This window comes from Macaca mulatta, chromosome 20 (genome assembly GCF_049350105.2).
Source record: "Macaca mulatta isolate MMU2019108-1 chromosome 20, T2T-MMU8v2.0, whole genome shotgun sequence".
Taxonomy (NCBI): Eukaryota; Metazoa; Chordata; class Mammalia; order Primates; family Cercopithecidae; genus Macaca; species Macaca mulatta.
The window spans coordinates 19,426,725-19,446,598 of record NC_133425.1 but is presented as its reverse complement, the minus strand read 5'-3'; the positions used below and the strand labels follow the sequence as shown (position 1 = coordinate 19,446,598).

At 45.5% G+C, this 19,874-nt stretch overlaps 1 protein-coding gene and 1 long non-coding RNA gene across 4 annotated transcripts in view; one reads left to right on the top strand and one right to left on the bottom strand.

Annotated features, from left to right (window-relative positions):
- Window positions 1-17,479, bottom strand: part of TMC5 (transmembrane channel like 5) — a 91,242-nt gene extending 73,763 nt beyond the window's left edge. Inside the window, exons 1-2 of one of the 2 annotated variants that reach the window (XM_015125725.3) lie at window positions 16,937-17,023; window positions 16,013-16,104 (exon numbers count right to left, since the gene is read on the bottom strand). The gene's annotated coding sequence lies outside the window, so the exon portion shown is untranslated. Of the gene's footprint in view, window positions 1-16,012; window positions 16,105-16,936 lie in introns of both variants that reach the window. The other variant, XM_015125724.3, reaches the window with a different exon arrangement.
- Window positions 1-17,809, top strand: part of LOC144338080 (uncharacterized) — an 85,314-nt gene extending 67,505 nt beyond the window's left edge. Inside the window, exons 1-4 of one of the 2 annotated variants that reach the window (XR_013411887.1) lie at window positions 9,882-10,023; window positions 11,144-11,266; window positions 15,709-15,822; window positions 16,440-17,809. This is a non-coding gene — a long non-coding RNA (uncharacterized LOC144338080). Of the gene's footprint in view, window positions 1-9,881; window positions 10,024-11,143; window positions 11,267-15,708; window positions 15,823-16,439 lie in introns of those variants that run through there. The other variant, XR_013411888.1, reaches the window with a different exon arrangement.
- The last annotated feature ends 2,065 nt before the right edge of the window (window positions 17,810-19,874 follow it).

Genomic DNA, 19,874 nt, shown 5'->3' with positions numbered 1-19,874 from the left:
GGTGTGCAGTGGCACGATGATAGCTCACTGCAGCCTCGAACTCCTGGACACAAGTGATTCCTGCATCTCAGCCTCTTGAGTAGCTGGGATTATAGGTGTGAGCCACTGTGCCTAGCTATTAAATTTAATTTTAATTAACTTTAATTTAATTCACCATGTTGCCCAGGCTGGTCTTGAACTCTTGGCCTCAAGTGATCCGCCGGCCTTGGCCTCCCAAAGTGCTGGGATTACAGGTGTGAGCCATTGTGTCCAGCCAGAACTCCAACATTTAAGACATTATTGGTGAGGGTGCATCTGACAATATCAAGCTTGGGTGCCCATGGGAGTCACTTGGGAGATTGCTGGAGAGGGGGGCACAAGGATCCTCAGGTGACCAACATCCCAGTTTATCAGGACTTTCCCAGTTTTAGCACTGGAAGTTCTGTGCTAAAACCCCATCAGTACCAGGAAGACCACCCCAGCCCAGGTCCCATTCTCAGAAGTTTTCATTCACTAAATCTCAAGTGGGACCTGAGAATTTAGCTTTTTATCGGGTTTCCCAAGTGATTCCTTTATGCGACAAAGTTTAAGAATCACTGCAGATCAGCCAGCAAGGAGCAGGGAGAGAGGGGGGAAGAAAAAAGTAGATTCGTTACCATCACATAGAAGGTGAGCATTTAAAAAAAAAAGAAGCAATACAAGATGTTTTAAGATGATTAAATTGCTTTTTAAAGCAAAACAAAACAAAAAGTGGGTTTGTCGGTTGCTTGTGCTTCAGCAGGTTGGCCACTTCTTGCTTGGCTGGATGGCTGCATCCCACCCCAGAAGAAGGGGGACCCCCCTCTCTGGGACAGCTGGAGACAAGTCAAGGTGCCCATCCCGGCTCTTGCACCCACTGAGATCTGCTAGGAGTGGGCTCTTCTGCTATCCGACAAGAAAGGATGCTGCTTACTGGAGACCTGTAGGCTACAGAAACCTGTCTTCTTTCCTTCCCCACTGTCAGTGTGCTCAGAATCCTGCCAGGAACAGTGAAAAATGATAAAGTTTAATGCTCCCTTTGGCTAGGGATCCTCCCTCTTCTCTATCACCGGGTCTGGGAAAGGTCGCAGGAGGCAATGAAGCTGGGGTGACTTTTATGCACACCCTGCATGTATGGGGCTGCATCAAGTCTCCCTCTTTTAGAGGAAAAAGAACCTCCTTCTGGATCCACCTTGGGGGTCAGAAGCGTAGCTCTTTATGAGACTAATTCAGATTCTTATAATAGTCCTATAATGCTTAAACAAGTATTATGTAACACAACCCAAGTATTATTGCTCTGGATTTGCAGAGAGCAAAACACAAAATAGAAACCAATGATAACAAAACAACGTATATATCTGTGCCAGGCACTGTTATAAGAACTGGACAGCATTAGCCCATTTAAATCTCACCATAGCCTTAGAAATAGGTGCTATTGGCTGGGTGCGTGGCTCACGCCTGTAATCCCAGCGATTTGGGAGGCCAAGATGGGCTGATCACCTGAGGTCAGGAGTTTGAGACCAGCCTGGCCAATATGGTGAAACCCTGTCATTACTAAAAATACAAAAATGAGCTGAGTGTGGTGGTACATGCCTGTAATCCCTGCTACATGGAAGGCTGAGGTGGGAGAATCGCTTGAACCCGGGAGGCAGAGGTTGCAGTGAGCTGAGGTCATGCCACTGCACTTGAACCTGGATGACAGAGATCTGTCTACAGGTCTGCTTACTGGAGACCTGTAGGCTACAGAAACCTGTCTTCTTTCCTTCCCCACTGTCAGTGTGCTCAGAATCCTGCCAGGAACAGTGAAAAATGATAAAGTTTAATGCTCCCTTTGGCTAGGGATCCTCCCTGTTTTCTACCACCGGGTCTGGGAAAGGTGGCAGGAATAAATAAACAAATACATACATACATACATACATACATACATGCATACATGCATACATACATACATAAAATGCTTGAGGAAAAGCTAAAGCAAGACAACAAAGGCATTTGAGAGAAAGGGAGAAATGATATTCAAGAGACAATGGAAAGAAATCCCAGCTCTAGAAAACAGTTGGTCCAAATTACACCACCCAACAAAGAGAATGAATAAGAACAGGGGTGACTTCAGAGATACAGCAAAGCTGTGTATATTTTGTCTGTCAACAACAACAAAAAATCAAAGACAAATAGAAACTCCAAAACAAGCAATCCTCTAAAAGCTGTAAAGAAAGTCAGAACCGGATATGAATAAACTAAACTCTGACCTGTCTGTGCGCAATCAAGGGTGCACAATTAAAAAAACAAAACAAAACAAAACAAACAGCAAACTCACTTCACCGGAACCAATGATTCAGATTAAGTGACATAAAGTGACATAGAATTAGATGTCCCTTTCTAGGAACTCAACTTCTCTAATGCACACATAACCACAGCTTCGAAGCCAGGTAGCTTTCATCTTTTATAATCTACCTGTGATAGTGTGACTTGTGATAAGAAATATATCTTTGGTCTTTATTCCAGGTTTCCTGCACAGGCTCCCAAAACGCTGGAACTTCCTAGGTGATGGGAGCGTCTTCTGTTCTAATATTTGGTCTTTGGTTCTGGTTCCTAAAACGGAGCTCCTAATCTCTTGGAAATTCCTGGGTGACGGGAATATCTTTTGTTCTCATGAGGCAGCTTTCAACAGGGGCTCCTGGATGGGGGCTGGTCACCAGAAAGACCAAACCAGGGTTAGAAGCTTGCAACTTTCAGCCTCGCCCCTCATCCTCCAGGAATGAGAAAAGGACTGGAGATTGATTTAATAATCAATGGAGCCTCCATAAAAACCCTCAGTGAAGAGGTCAGAGATCTTCCAGGTTGAACACATCCACATTCTTGGAGAGTGACACCCTCCAACTCATTGGGACAGAAGCTCCTGAACTTAGGACTCTTCTGGAACTCACCCTGTGTACCCCTTCACCTGGCTGTTCACCTGTATCCTTTATCATATTCTTTTTTTTTTTTTTTTTTTTTAAAGACAAAGTTTCACTCTTGTCACCCAGGCTAGAGGGCAATAGTGCCATCTCGGCTCACTGCAACCTCTGCCTCCCGGGTTGAAGTGGTTCTCCTGCCTCAGCCTCCCTAAGTAGCTTGCATTACAGGGGTCCGCCACCATGCCCATCGAATTTTTGTATTTTTTGTAGACCAGTTTCCGCCATGTTGGCCAGGCTGGTCTCTAACGCCTGCCCTCAAGTGATCTACCCGCCTTGGCCTCCCAAAGTGCTGGGATTACAGGCATGAGCCACCACTCCCAGCCTATCACATTCTTTATAATGCACAGGTAAACGTAAGTAAAGGTTTCTCTGAGTTGTGTGAGCCATTCTAGAAAATAATCGAACCTGTGGAAGAGTCCCAAGAACTTCTACTTTATAGTCAGTTGGTCAGAAGTTCCCGAGGCCAGGACTTGAAATTGGTGTCTAAAGTTGGGAAGCAGTCTCGTGGGGCTGAGCCATTAACCTGTGGGTTCTGACACTAACTCCAGTCAGATTATGTTGGAATTCAACAAAATGGTGGTGGCGGGTGTGGTGGCTAACACTTGTAATCCCAGCACTTTGGGAGGCTGAGGTGGGCAGACTACCTGAGGTCAGGAGTTTGAGACAAGCCTGGCGAGCATGGCAAAACCCTCTCTCTATGAAAAATACAAAACAATTAGCCAGGTGTGGTGGCACATGCCTGTAGTTCCAGCTACTTGGGAGGCTGAGGCAGGAGAATCGCTTGAACCTGGGAGGTGGAGATTGCAGTGAGCCAAGATGGCACCACTGCACTCCAGCCTGGGTAACAGAGCAAGATTATCTCAAAATAATAATAATAATAATAATAATAATAAACTGTGGGGCACCCAGCTGGTGTTGGAGACTTGGTTGGTGTGGACCCCTCAACCCCCGCCAATATCTGGTCACAGAAGTGTTCTTTGTTGAAAGCACAGCGGGAAAAAACCTTTTTCCTAGTATTCAACCTACAATGCAAGAAACATGTAATTGTACTTTGTAAGACACAAAATGCAAGTTTGTAAACCACAATATGTAAAAAATAATTTTTAGAAGTGGGGAAATGCAGGGGGAAGAACTTTATTAGAGGAAAATATTGAGGTGCTAAATTCCTTCTCTTATGAAATGGAGAGTCAGCAACGCTGTCCAAGTTTAAGGAACTGTAAGGACGTCATCATTGGCAGTGGTTCTCAACTGGGAGTGATTTTGCCCCCAAGGGACACTGAGCAAAGTCTGGCAAACTTTCGGTTGTCACAGCTGCAGTGAGTGTGCTACTGATATCTAGTGGGTAGAGGCCAGGGATGCTGTTAAACATCCTCTAATGCACAAGACAGCCCCCACAGCCAAGAATGGTCTGGTCCAATGTGTCAGTCATACAAAAGTTGAGATATCCTGATTTATCGCTATGAAGGAAACAACAAAATATAAAAAATGAAACAAAATTAGCAGAGAACAGAATGGGAGAAGGAAGAGAAAGGAAAAGGGATAAGTGCAGCGGTGCAACCATAGTTCACTGGAGCCTCTAACTCCTGGGCTCCAGTGATCCTCCCACCTCAGCCTCGTGAGTAGCTGGCAACACAGGCACACGTCACCATGACTGGCTGAATTTTTATTTTTTAATTAATTAATTAATTAATTAATGTTGAGATTGAGTCTCACTCTGTCACCCAGGCTGGAATCCAATGGCACAATCTCACCTCACTGCAACCTCCGCCTCCTGGATTCAAGAAATTCTCCTGCCTCAGCCTCCTGAGTAGCTGGGATTACAGGCGCCCACCACTACGCCCAGTTAATTTTTTGTATTTTTAGTAGAGACAGGGTTTCACCATGTTGTCCAGACCTGACCTCATGATCCACCCACCTTGGCCTCCCAAAGTGCTGGGATGACAGGCGTGAGCCACTGGGCCCGGCCTATTTTTAAATTTTTTTGTAGAGACAGAGTTGCACCCAGGTTGATTTCTAATGCCTGGGCTCAAGAGATCCTCCCACCTTGGCCTCCCAAAGTGCTTGGACAACAACAGACGTGAGCCACCATACCCAGCTGCTTACAATATTTTGAAAATAAAAAACGTTATTTCCAAATAAAAAAGATAAATTAAGTAAGTACTTAAAACTGCAAGCATATGACTATGGAGGTTTCCGAGCAATCCAGGTCCCTAAGTAAATGGAGACACCTGGAAAGCGGTTTGGAAGCAGGGCATTGGAGTTTCCTTTGAAATGCGGTATCCTGAATGTCCCTCTTTTCACCCCACTCAGGGAAGCAGAAAAGCAAATTCTTTCTCTCTCTCTTTTCCCCCCTTTAAATATCTTTAAGTCATAACAAATTCTCTCTTCTCTCTCTCTCTTTTTTTTTTCTTTTTTTTTTGATATGGAGTCTAGCTCTGTTGCCCAGGCTGGAGAGTAGTGGCACGATTGGCTCACTGCAACCTCCACTTCCTGGGTTCAAGCGATTCTCCTGCCTCAGCCTCCCGAGTAGCTGGGACTACAGGCATGCACCAACATGCCCAGCTAATATTTTGTATTTTTAGTAGAGACAGGGTTTCACCATGTTAGCCAAAATGGTCTTGATCTCCTGACATCCGCCCACCTCAGTCTCCCAAAGTGCTGGGATTACAGGTGTGAGCCACCACACCCAGCCCTCTCTCTTTTTTAAGAGATGGAGTCTCATTCTGTTATCCAGGCTAAAGTGCAGTGATGGGACCTCCTAGGCTCAAGCCATCCTCCTGCCTCAACCTCCCGAGTAGCTGCGACTACAGGTGTATGCCAACCACACCTAGCTCAAATTTTCTTTTTTCAACTCTGATTTGTTCCACATTCACCTCTTGAATTCTGCTACCTTTTCTCCCATGCCGGGTATGACATCAAGCTTGGGAAGTTTCTAGATTCAATGCTGTTTGCAGCAGGGCCAGGACTATGGTGAGGAAGTAAGGTAAGTGTTGAGCTGGGATGCAAATTTAAAGGGGGCCAGAAATCCCAGTAATCAAGTATATCATCCATTTTCATACCTAAGACTGCATAATTTATAAAGAAACAGAGGTTTAATGGACTCACAGTTCCACATGGCTGGGGAGGCCTCATAATGATGGTGGAAGGCAAAGGAGGAGCAAAGGCATGTCTTACGTGGCAGCAGGCAAGAGCACGTGTGCAAAGGAATTGCCCTTTATAAAACCACCAGATCTCATGAGACGTATTCACTATCATGAGAACAGCATGAGAAAAACCCACCCCCATGATTCAATTACCTCCCATGGTGTCCCTCTCATGACATGTGAGGATTATGGGAGCTATAATTCAAGATGAGATTCGGGTGGGGACACACCATATCATTAAAATAAATAATATTTTAACGTGATACTTTTAAAAATAAAAATAAATGCCAAAAAAACCCATGATAAAAAAAAATCAACATGTTAAAAACAGACAGGATCAGAATTACTGCTTTGTGCTTTTGGCTCTGGCTCTGATCTTTCTCAGTGTCACACTGACTGATAGACAGAACCTTGCGATCCAGGTGTCCATGAGTCTCATACTGCCAGGTCCTGTTATCTCACCTCAGGAATGACAATTCTTGGGGTGACCTAAACCATTTTCTTGGAGATACCCACTCACCTCCTCTCATTTTAAGTCCTTTCCTCTGATTGTATAATTTATAACTCAAGTCTCTGACACAGGATAAAATTCCATTTCTCCTTTGGAAAGCCACTATTTTGCACTGGATGTGGGTGCTAACACATCAAAGGCTGGGAACTGTAACTATGGGCTTCCAATTCTTCTGGCGAATTCTAAACACAGGACTGTCTTTTTTTTCTTTTAAATGATACCCATGTTCAGCCAGGCGAGATGGCTCACTCCTGTAATCCTGGGGCTTTGGGAGGCTGAGGCAGGAGGACTGCTTGAAACCAGGAGTTGGAGACCAGCCTAGGTGACATAGCAAGACCCTGACTCTACAAAAAATTTTAACAATTAGCTGAGCACAGTGGCATGCAGCCGTTAGTCCCAGCTACCCAGGAGGCTGAGCCTGGATGATGACTGGAAACCAGGAAGTTGAGGCTGCAGTGTGCTATGATCATGACACTGCACTCCAGCCTGGGGGACAGAGTGAAACTCTGTCGCTACAGAAAATTTTTTAATTAGTTGAGGTTTTTTGGTTTTTTTTTTTTTTTTTTTTTTTTTTTTGAGATGGAGTCTTGCTCTGTCACCAGGCTGGAGTGCAGTGGCACCATCTCGGTTCACTGCAACCTCCGCCACCCGGGTTCAAGTGATTCTCCTGCCTCAGCCTCCCCAGTAGCTGGGACTACAGGTGTGTGCCACCATGCCTGGCTAGTTTTTTGTGTGTGTTTTAGTAGAGACAGGGTTTCACCATGTTAGCCAGGATGGTCTCAATCTCCTCATCTCGTGACCCGCCCTCCTCAGCCTCCCAAAGTGCTGGGATTACAGGCATGACCCACCACGCCCAGCCTAAAATTAGTTGATTTTTAATCATTCATGGTGGTGCACACCTGTAGTCCCAGCTACTTAGGAGGCTAAGGCAGAAGGATCACTCAAGCCCAGAAGTTCAAGGCTGCAACAAGCTATGATCACACCACTACACTCTCTATAAATATTCTTTTCCCTATGAATGCCTTCACAGAAATGACCATCTCTGATGATTAGCATTCTAGCAGCTGTGATTTATCTCTGGGAACGATGAACGTTAGGTGACTGGAAATAACCTGAGCAATAATAGTATCACCTCCTGCCACGTCATCCTGAAAAATCTTGGCAAATATGATTCACTGAGGTTATTAATTAAGTGTTTATGAAGATGTTCTATAGCTTGAACTTGACCCTGTCTTCTGGGAACAGGACTTTCCTGGCAAAATATGACAATAAACCCTACTTTTAACCTTCATTTCTACTGAGCTTCTCTTCTCCTCTCTAGGGTAGAAAGAATCTAGTCAAACAATAACAATAATAATAATAAGTTAATAATAATAACAACAACAGTAACAAGCATGTGGACAGCACTGTTTATTGAGTGCTGATATGCAGGCCAGGTCCAGGGCTACGCCCTTCACATGTATTAGCAACTGAATGCTCAAACAACTTTATGGGGAGGTATTATTATCCCAATTTTATGATTACATTGAGACCCAGAGAGGTTAAGTAACTCACTCAAGGTCACACAGCTAAACAGAGGCAGAATGAGATTCAAACCCATACCTCTCTGATTGCATATGCTGGGCTTGGATCATCATCATCAACAACAACAACATCATTGTTAGCAGTGCATGGTGGCTCATTCCTGTAATGCCAGCACTTTGAGGCAGGAGGATAGCTTGAGCTTAGGAGTTTGAGACCATCGTAGGCAATATAGTGAGACCTTGTCTCTACTAAAAATCATAAAAGGTAGGCGGGCATGGTGGCATGTGCCTGTAGTCTCAGTTAGTTAGGAGACTGAAGCAGGAGGATTGTTTGAACCCGGGAGATCAAGGTTGCAGTGAGCTAGCATTTCACCACTGCACTCCAACCTGGGCAACAGAGTGAGATACTGTCTCAAAACAAACAAAAACAAACAAAAAACAAAAAGCAACACAAAAATCACTTATCAGAGGAAGAAGAGAAGGATGAGAAAACTGAGAAGCATGAGAAAAATGAGAAATTATTGTTTCTTGAACACCATAAAGAAGTAAATAAATTGTTTTTAAACCCCAGAGAATGAAGTAGCATTGGGAGAGGCCATGTGAATTCACTCATCCAGCAAAGCATTCTTCTAGAACATGATGCTCCAGTAGACACCCCCAGACATACAGGTCACATTTATGGCATATTTGTCGTGTACCGTATTTTCTTATTAGCCCTGATATCCACCTGTGGAAGTGGGAGCTTTTTGGCACACTACCCATTAAACAGACAAGGAAACCAAGGCCAGAAACATACCATAACTGACCCAGAATCCCACAGTTAGACCTGGGGAAGCCCAGATTCCAACTCAAGCAGACAACCGTAGGGCTTGTTCTCATCACCAACACTCTCTTGCCTCCCATTTCCCCCATGGTCATTCTTTCCTCTAACAAATATCTGTTGTGCCTCAAATCTGTGCCCTTGTCTGGCAATAAGCAATAGGACAGCCTCAGTTTCTGTCCTCCTTCCCTGACACGTTCCCAAGCGTTCCCCATTATTCCCGTGACCTCCCACCCCTGCTTCAAAGCACCTTCTCCTACCTGCCCTCAGTTCTGCAGGAAAATCCAGATAAAATTCCCCTCTACTTTGTAGTTCAAAGCTAGAGGGACAGGCAACAGGTCCTCTTTTCTTCTTAACTAACCGGTAAGGCCCATCTTTTTCTGCCTCTCTGCCGTGTTGCCTTAAAGAATGCTCCTTGCTGTCTTGGTCACACGGCTGGGCGGGATGCCACCAAGATCACGGGGAGGGGGTTATTTACTGAGCTCACCGCCGTTTTACGCCACCCTGGCTATCATCTCTTTCCTCACCAACCAATGAATAACCAGGTCTCACCTGGTGAAAATGCAAATCAGTCTCCCACCTCTGACATCACAGCTGTACCTATGGCCTCTGTCCACGGAGTCTGCAAAGATGAAGAACTCACTCAGGTCCCAAGTTGTGCATTTCCTTCTTCCTAAGCCCTCACTTCCCCCTCTCATTAACATTATTGTAATATCAGCTCAATAAAAATATCAAAGTCCTTTCTAGAGGTTATTTTATTCCTTGGACACCATAAGGAAGTAAATAGTTGCGTTTTGTGTGGTTTTTTTTAACCCTAGATAGTGAAGCGGTGTGGGAAGAGATTACCTGAATTCATTAATCCAACAAAGAAGAGAACGTGGTGCTCCACTAGACACCCCCAGGCACTGGCTACTTTTTTTTTTTTTTTGAGACAGGGTTGGCCTCTCTCACCTAGGCTGGAGTGCAGTGCCGCGATCTCAGCTCACTGCCGCGATCTCAGCTCACTGCAACCTCTGCCTCCTGGGCTCAAGGGATCCTCCTGCCTCAGCCTCCCAAGTAGCTGGAATCACAGGTAAGAGCCACCATGCCTGACTAATTTTTGTATTTTTTGAAGAGTTGAGGTTTTGTTGTGTTGCCCAGGCTGGTCTTAAACTCCTGAGCTCAAGTGATCCACCCATCTCGGTCTCCAAAACTGCTGGGATTACAGGCGTAAGCCACCCCACCTGGCCTGGCCACGTTTTTCTTTTTCTTTTTCTTTCTTTTTTTTTTTTGGAGACAGAGTCTCACTCTGTCGCCCAGGCTAGAGTGCAGTGGCGCCATCTGGGCTCGCTGCAACCTCCGCCTCCCGGGCTCAAGTGATTCTCCTGCCTCAGCCTCCCAAGTAGCTGGGATTACCGGTGTTGCCACTACACCCGCCTAATTTTTGTATTTTTAGTAGAGATGGTATTTCACCATGTTGCAGGCTGGTCTTGAACTCCTGACCTCAGGTAATCCACCTGCCTCAGCCTGCCAAAGTGCTGGGATTACAGGCATGAGCCACTGTGTCTGGCCGCCTGGCCACATTTTTCTATAGATACATCCCCTTTGGCAACATGCGGACCATACAGATTTAACTCTGTAATTATGATCACCAATGGTGTGTCCCTTCTGGAAACAAAGGACAGGCAGTATAAAACCAGCCCACATTTCAAGACAGTTGACTCGAATTCCAGTGCTGACTCTGGCACTCTAAGACTGTAATGTCTCAACTCCTCTGAGCCTCAATTTCCTCCCCATTAACCTACAAAGTGGGAACTATCTATGCTCCCTCCTCCTAGTGTTGAGAAGGGCTACAGCAGTTAACATTTGAGAAAGTTCGGACTAAGATTATTTCTAGCCACCTAAGACTCAGATTCCCAGGGATAAACCCCAGCAGATGGGATGCTAATCCATCACAAAGGGTTTTCTCTGAGAAGGAAATTTTATATTCATACAGAAATAAAGAAGGAAGTAGACAATCCAGGGCTGCATCAAATTTCTGTATTTTTACAAATGCCAAAACAAACAAGATCCGTTTCTGTGGCACTTGCACTTGGGGGAGTATCATTTAAAAGAAAAAAAGAATGTCATAGTTCTATAATTCACAAAAAGAATTGGGGTCTATAGTTACTGTTCCTCTTTTTTTTTTTTTTTTTTTTTTTTTTTTGAGACAGGCTCTTGCTTTGTCAATCAAGGCTGAAATGCAGTGGTACAATCACAGCTCACTGCAGCCTCTGACTCTTGGGCTCAAGCGATCCTCCTGCCTCACTCAGCCTCCCAAGGAGATGAGACTACAGGTATGTACCACCACATTTGGCTAACATTTTTAATTTTTGTAGATATGGGGTCTCTCTACGTTGCCCAGGCTGGTCTCAAACTACTGGGCTTAAGTGATTATCCCCCCTTGGCTTCCCAAGGTGCTGGGATTACAGGCATGAGCCACTGCACCCAGCCCCAATCTTTGATGTATTAGCACAAAATGCAAAGCAGTGGCTTTCCAATGGAGAAATGGAATTTTCTCCTGTGGAAGAGACTTGAGTTATAAATTGTGTCATCAGAGGAAATGAGAGGAGGAGGGTGGTAGTTTCCAAGAAGATAGTTTGATTTGCCTCAAGAGCTGTCATTACGTGGGTGAAAGGACAGTACCTGGCAGCATTTGACTCTAGGAACACCTGGATCGTGGGGTTCTGCCTGCCAATCATCGTGGAGCTGAGCCGAACAAGCTCCAGGCAAGAAGTCAAAGCAGTAATTTTGATTTTTTTATAGCTATAAGTCAGGATTTCTCAACCTCAGCAGTGTTGTCATTTGGGGCCAGACAACTGCCTGTTGTCGGGAGCTGGGGGGACTGTTCTGTGCATTGTAGGATGTTTAGCAGTATGCCCGGCTTCCATCTATTAGATGCCAGCAGGACACCCCAACCCCACCCCATCTGCAAGCTATGACAACCAAAAATGTCTTCAGGAACGGACAAATATCCCCTGGGAGGTAAAACTGCCTCCACCTGAGAACCACTGCGCTAAATGTTACCAAGTTCCATGGACTTTGAAGCGTCTCCTCGCTCTCCATTGCATGGGACAAGGAAATCAGCAACTCAACATTTTCTCTAATAGAGTTTTCTCCCCTCTGTTTCTCCTCTTCTAGAAACTATACTATAGTTTTACATATTTCGGTTTATGATACATATATGCCCTATAAACTGTAATTATACGTTTTTTGTCTGCAGGTAGACTGTAAGTTGGCAATACTGGTTGCTTCCAGAGTGAGAAACTGGGTGGCTGGAGACAGACATGGAGGGAGATACTTTTCAATATTTGCTTAGACATCTTTTGGATTTTTTCCATTTTTCTTTTTTAGAGACAGAGTCTTGCTTTGTCACCCAGGCTAGGCTCAAGCGATCCTCTCGCCTCAGCCTCCTGAGCAGCCAGGACTACAGGAACTCACCACTATGCCCACCTAATTTCTCTTTTTTGTCGAGATGGGGGTCTCCCTATGTTGCCTAGGCTTGTCTCGAACTCCTGGCCTCAAGCGATCCTCTGGCCTCAGCCTCCCAAGGCTCTGGGATTACAAGTCACTGTGCCTGGTCTCTTTGGGGTTTTATATCATGTGGCAGTGTAACTTTTTCAAAAAAATAAGTTAAATCTTGAAAATTGTCTCCTGTGAATTGCATGCAGTATGAATAGCATGGTCCCATCTTTTTAAAAGATAAGTAGAAATAATCTCTATTATTACACCCAGGAGGAGAGGGAGAAATCTGGAGTAACACACATGAAACTCCAAGCAGCAATTATCACCAGGGGGTAAATTAGCAGAGTTTTTCACATTCTATGCAAATATTTTTATAAATACAATTTTAAAATAACTTGCATGTGTATTGTGTTAGTAATTGGAGAAAACAACAGGAACAGTAAAAGAAAAAGATCTATTTCCAAGGTCACTGGGGAGCCCCTCAAGTTTGGGAAGTGAGGAAGAGGGAGAACCTTCTGGAAGCAGCAGATGCTGGGAGCCCCAGACACAGGAAGCAGGGACCCTAGATAGAGGCTGATGATTGAATTAGGGGGTACAATGAGGGGGGCATGAATTAAGAAGGAAATGAAAATCAATGAGCAGACACTGGAATCGAAAGGAGAGCTCTGTGTCATTGGATGGGTTATGAATTTCCCTGAGCCTGCCTCAGTTTCCTCAGCTATAAAATGGAAGTCATTATAATATATAAGTGACCAACATTTATCACTACATTGTTCTATCACCATCTATGTGTGGGTTGTACTTAATCCTCACAGCAGCCCTATGAGTTAGGTACTACTAGAATCATCCCAGTTTACAGATGAGTCATTTGAAGCACAGAGAGGTTAAGTAACTTGGCCCAAGGTCACACAGCAAGAAAGTGGCAGAGGCAGGATTTTAACTCAGGCAGTCTGGCTCTGGAGCCTGAGTTCTATAGATGACTAGGGCTGGGACTTAGCACAATACCCGGCACATGGTAAGCAGAACAGATATTAAAGACTATGATTATGTTAAAGGTCTAGGATTCCTCATCTACTAAGTACCATATTAAAGGATGTAGTGCCTCCCCGCAAGAGGAAAGCACAATGTCCTTCCCAGCCCATGCCAGCCTTATTGTCCCCAGAAACTGCCGTGGACTTTTTTTTTTTTTTTTTTTTTGAGACAGGATTTCGCAATGCCGCCCAGGCTGCAGTACAGTGGCACGATCTTGGCTCACTGCAACCTCCACCTCCCAGGCTCAAGCAATTCTTGTGCCTCAGCCTCCCGAGTAGCTGGAACCACAGGCATGCACCACCACGCCCGGCTAATTTTTGTACTTTTAGTAGAGACGAGGTCTTGCCATGTTCCCTGGGCTGGTCTGGAACTCCTGGACTCAAGTGACCTGCCCGCGTTGGCCACCCAAAGTGCTGGGAATACAGGATTGATTAACCGTGTCCAGCCTGCCCTGGCACACTTGAAGTCCGCATTTGTCCTACCAGAACACAAAACTCTCCAAAACTTTGACAGGTGGAGATCTCTGGAAGGAGACCGTCTAGATGAGAAGCGGGTGGTAGGGTGCACCTAAAGTTCTAGCTACTTGGGAGGCTGAGGCAGGAAGATCACTTGAGGCCAGGAATTTGAGACCAGCCTGGGCAACACAGCGAGATCTCGTCTCAACAAAAAATTAAAAAATTAGCTGGGTGTAGAGGCGAGCACCTGTAGTCCCAGCTACTCAGGAAGTTGAGGTCGGAGGATCGCTTGACTTTAAGACTGAAGTGAGCTACAATTGTGCCACTGCACTCCAACTTGGGCAGCAGAGCAAGACTCAGTCTCTAAAACTAAATAAATAAATAGATGCGAAGGGGTTCAAGGAAAAGGTGCTTTATTTAATCCTCTTTGGAGAGCTTGACCTACACAGCAACAGATCCTAAGGCCAGGAATGGAGAGGAGCATCAAGCATCAAATAACATGGACAGTTAGAGCTGTCATTCATTATGTGCCAGACATTCTGCCTAGTGCTCTCCAGACATGAATGCAGATCATCCCTCCAACAGCCCTAGGTGGTCCTATGATTCTCCCCATTCTACAGATGAGGAAACTGAGGCTCCAAAGGCAATTTGCCAAAATCCCAGAGCTAGGAATTACTCCAGGACGACATGTTAACCCGGTTCTAGCCAGAATAACCACTCCACAACTGTCCTTCCCACCTGAAATCCTCCTCCCAAAGCTTCATCAGCTGCAAGCATGCGGAGGGGACAGGACATTCTTTCGTTTAACAAAAGAATGGTAGGTCTTGGAGACAGCCTCTTGGGGCCCCCAGGTGAAGAGCAGGGATATGGCTGGCACTCCTTCCTCTTCGGGGACTGGTTCTGTGGGCTACTGAGAAGGCGGGGAAGCTCCTTCATCACCTCTGCCCCATGACATCCCACTCTTCCTTCTGCCTCTTCTAAATGGATGCAACTACTGTGCCATTCCCCCACTCTTGTAGAGGTGGTCATAGCACTTACTGTAGCTAATGTTGATTGAGCACCTACTAAGTGCCAGGCACTGTTCTGAGTGTTTCATCTTTATTTAATCCCCACAAAAGGGTGGGCTCAGGCTGGGTGTGGTGGCTCACGCCTGTAATCCCAGCACTTTGGGAGGCTGAGGCGGGTGGATGAACTGAGGTCAGGAGTTCAAGACCAGCCTGGCCAACATGACGAAACCCCATCTCTACTAAAAATACAAAAAAACTAGCCGGGCATGGTGGTGGGCACCTGTAATCTCAGCTACCTGGGAGGCTGAGGCAGGAGAATTACTTGAACCTGGAAGACAAGAGATGGCAGTAAGCCCAGATCACACCATGGCACTCCAGCCTGGGCAACAGAGTGAGACTCTGTCTCAAAAAAATAAATTAAAAAAAAAAAAAAAAAAAGTTGGGCTTGGTGGCTCATGCCTGTAATCCCAGCACTTTAGGAGTCTGAGGAAGGAGGATCTTTTGAGCCCAGAAGTTCAAGACCAGACTGGGCAACATAGACCCCCATCTCTACAAAAATTTAAACAATTAGCTCGGCATGGTGGTGTGTGCCTATAGTCCCAGTTACTCAGGAGGCTGAAGCAGGAGGATCGCTTGAGCCTGGGAGGTTGAAGCTGCATGAGCTATAATCACAGCACTGCACTCCAGCCTGGGCAATAGAGCAAGACAGCAACTCAAAAGAAAAAAAAAATCCCAGAAAAACCCCATAGGATAGGTGCTATTATTGTCCTCATTTTACAGATAAGGAAACTGAGGCACAGAGGAATCAGATAACTGCCACATTTACCCTGCTAGGAGGTGATGGAACCTGGATTGCACGTCAAGATCACACAGACTCCTCTACAGACCACCCAGGTAACATGGGGTGACTTATTCAACCTCTTTAAACTTTTGTCTCCTAATCAGTAGTCTGAAACTAGCAGGGGTTATTGGAAGGATAAAAGGTAACTTATGCTCCTTATTCATTCAACAAGTATTTATAGGACATCTACTGTGTGCCAGGCACTGGGGATGTATCTGCAAGCAAAACAGAAAAAAATCTTACCCTTCCAGCATGCACACATTGGTAGGGGGACACGTATGTGGGTTAGCTCAGTAGATCTTCACAACCCCATAGGCAAGCTACTATTACTGCACCTGTTTCACAGATAGGGAAAAGGATCTCAGAAGTGGCAAACCCAAGTTCACCCTTCTGAGAAATGGTAGGACCTGGATTAGATAATATCCAGTCTCCGGAGTTTGACTTCCTGAATTCAAATCCCACAGTTTCCAATTAATTGCTGTTGGCAAGTTACTTAATGGTCTGAAACTAGATCTCCCAAGGGTAAAATAGGAGCAGGAGACCCTATTTCATAGATTACCCCAGGAGAAATAGCAACATGTAACATTTAGGAAGCAAACAAGGCTCACAGAATCTCTGTGAGGGAAGTCTAATTTTAACCATTTTTTTTCTTTCTTTCTTTTTTAAACAGGTGTGGAAACTGGATCCCAGAGAGGATAAGTAACCTGTCCAGAGGTGCACAACACACGAACAGTTCGCTTCCAAAACTCATGTTCGCTCTGACCCAGGCCGCTGCTCAGATAAAAAAACTCACCGGATTGGGCATCGATTATTCTTTTCTTCCTGCACCTGCGGGGATGGCTGCACGAGGGCGGTGGTCCCGCCGTGTGCATTCCCCGGAAGCTTTCTTAAATGCAAAGGGTCCGAACGCGGCTGTCTGAGGCTGGAGCCGCAGCCCTCTACGTGCTCCCGGATTCCCGCGCCTGGTGTTTTTCCCTGCACTCTGGCGCCACACCCCGCTCGCTCCCCGCTCCCGGCCACTGCTGCCACGCTTGGGGGCCCAGCGCTGGGGACACCCCGCCCAGTTCTTCCCAGACTCTCTGGGAGCCGGCGAGGGGGCTCCGCCAAGACACCCCTGCTCGGCTGGCAGCCCGGGCGCTGGCCCCACTCCTGGCGAACCCGCCTCACCTCTTGGCGCTCCTGTTGCCGCTGCGTGCGCTGGCCCTCTAGTCGACCCCGGCCTGGGGCAGCCCGCAGGCGGCGCGCCCTGCTCCAGAGACGGCCTTCCTGCCTCGGGGGCCGATCGCTTTCTTCTGGGAATTGAGCCAGTTCCTGTTGGGTTGGGAGGCCTGCTGGCATCCGAGACCTCTATCCACTGCCCGTAGTCTGCATTCATTCTTTCTTTCCGTGAGCCAGCCTTACCCGGAGGCCACCAGATGCCGCGCAGGCCGGTTGCAGAACTCGGAGGACCCAGCAGGCGCACGGGCCAGGGTTGCGCTCTCCAAAACTCTGGCCAAGAGCCACATCATCTAATCCTAAGGGAAATACAAGTCCTCTCATGATTATCACTAACTACGAGATAAATGCAAATCAAAACCATAATGAGATATTGGAACAGGAATTAAAAGAAATTAAAGAGTGCGTAAGCAGAAACTCAGCTGTATGTAAGAAAACTCGGTTCCCCCTGAGAAAGAAAAAGAGCTGGAGTCCTTTAAAAACGCCTATTTTTCTGTGGCTAGTGAGCCTTATCTCTCCTCCCTTCCCAGGCCTTGTGAAGCCCCTGATTCCCTAGCTGTGTAGCTGCAATGTCACTAGACAGATAAACTCAAGTCACAAAACATGTTTCTCCTTGAAAAGTAAGAAATGATGTAACACATGTCTCAGTTGAATAACTGCCTTTGATTCTCGCTTCTGTAGTATGCTTCCCCCTGCACAGATCTCCCTACCCCCACGAAATGCTTAAAAGGTAACTTAACTCTTTGTTCAGCGCTCAGTCCTTTGGATGTTAATCCGACTGGGCCAGTGCACCTAAATAATTAATAAATATCCTCCTGAACCCCATCGGTCTCTCTGATTCCTTAAAAATCCCACCAATGGCGTAAACCCGGGAGGCGGAGCCTGCAGTGAGCTGAGATTCGGCCACTGCACTCCAGCCTGGGCGACAGAGCGAGGCTCCATCTCAAAAAAAAAAAAAATCCTGCAACATTTCCACCTCACATCTACTAGACTGGCCACTATCAAAAAACAAAAACAAACAAACAAAAAATAAGTGTTGATGAGGATGTGGAGAAATTGTGCACTGTTAGTGGGAATGCAAAATGGGTGCCACTGTGGAAAACAGTATAGTGGTTCCTCAAAAAAAAACAAAAACAGAAGGGTATATATGCAAAAAAAATTCAAAGCAAGATCTCAAAATGACATTTGGGCTGGGCATCATAGCTCAGTCCTGTAGTTCCAGCACTTTGGGAGGTTGAGGCAGGTAGATCACTTGTGCCCAGGAGTTTGAGACTGGCCTGGGCAACATGGTGAAACCCAGTCTCCACAAAAAAATACAAAAATTAGCCAGGCATGGTGGCACATGCCTGTAGTTCCAACTACTCAGGAGACTGAGGTATAAGGATGGCTTGAGCCTGGGAAGTGGAGGCTGCAGTGAACATTAATCATGCCACTGCACTCTAGCCCAGGCAACAAAGGAAGACCCTGCCTCAAAAAAAAAAAAAAAAAAAATTTGCACACCCATGTTTATTGCAGCATTATTCACCATAGTCACGCGTTAAAAGCAAACTAAATGTCCATCAGCAGATGAATGGGTAAAGACAATGTGGTTATGGTTATATACACACAATGGAATATTATGCAGCCTTAAAAAAGAAGGAAATCCCATCACATACTACCACATGGATGAATCTCAAGGACATTATGCTGAGCAAAATAAACCAGGCACAGGAGGGCAAATACTGTATGATTTCAATCATTGGAAGTACCTAAAGCAATCAAAATCATAGAAACAGAAAGGAGAAATGTAGTTGCCAATGGCTTAGAGAAAGGAGGAGGGAGATAATTCGTGTGCAATGAGCATAGAACTTTGGTTTTTCAAGATGAAAACATTCTAAAGATCTGTTACACAATGTGAATACTTCCTATACTTCACACTGATGAACTATACAGTTAAAAATAATTAAGACTGGTAAATTTAATCAGGTGTGTTTTTACCACAATATTGAAATGTCATTATGTCCTTACAATGACATAAATGTGATTGTGATTATTGCAACCAAGAAGAGGTATGTAATGCTGTAAGAATTTATAATTAGGGGCATTCCCCCAGTGTCAGGGAAGGTTTCCCTAAGGAAATAATGCTTCAGTGAACATCTGAGTCAAAGTCAAAGTGGGGAGGTCACATGGCAAGTCTAATTTCTTGTATATAATACAGTCATCTGTCCATTTGAACTTTTCTGCTTTGTAAGTAGAATCAAGGATAATGGGGGCATGATGGCAGAGGCCTATAGTCCCCAGCTACCTAGAAGGCTGAGGTAGGAGGACTGCTTGAACCCAAGAGTTTGAGACTGCCATGAGCTGTGACTGCACTACTGCACTCCAGCCTGGGCAATAGAGTGAGACCCTGTCTCAAAAAAAATTTTTTTTAATGTTAAAAGGTGAAAAAAAATAATAATGATGACAACAACAGCCAACATGTACTGATAAATAATTCAATTAATTACTTAATTAACATAGTAGTTAAGTGCAGGGATTCTGAAGCCATACTATTTGACTTTGAATTCCAGTTCTGCTATATCCTTACTAGTTTCATAATCTTGGACCAACTACTTAATCTCTGTGCCTCAGTTTCTTCATCTGTAAAATGAGGGCAATAATAGTGAGACAGCCAGTTGGGAGGGGATCCCTCAATAATCTCCAGCCTCTCCAGTCGGCCTGCACACTGGGAGGAGCCACACAAGTTTGTGCTGTTTGCAGCATGGAGGAGCCTGGCCCCTCCTCTTTCTGTGTGGAACCTGGGATTTGAATGGCCAGGTGGAAAGTGCTCTAACAGACTCTGGCCCAGTGAGAGTCCCTATTTCCCCCTTTTCCTCCTTTTCACCCAATAAAACCCTGTCTTACTCACCAT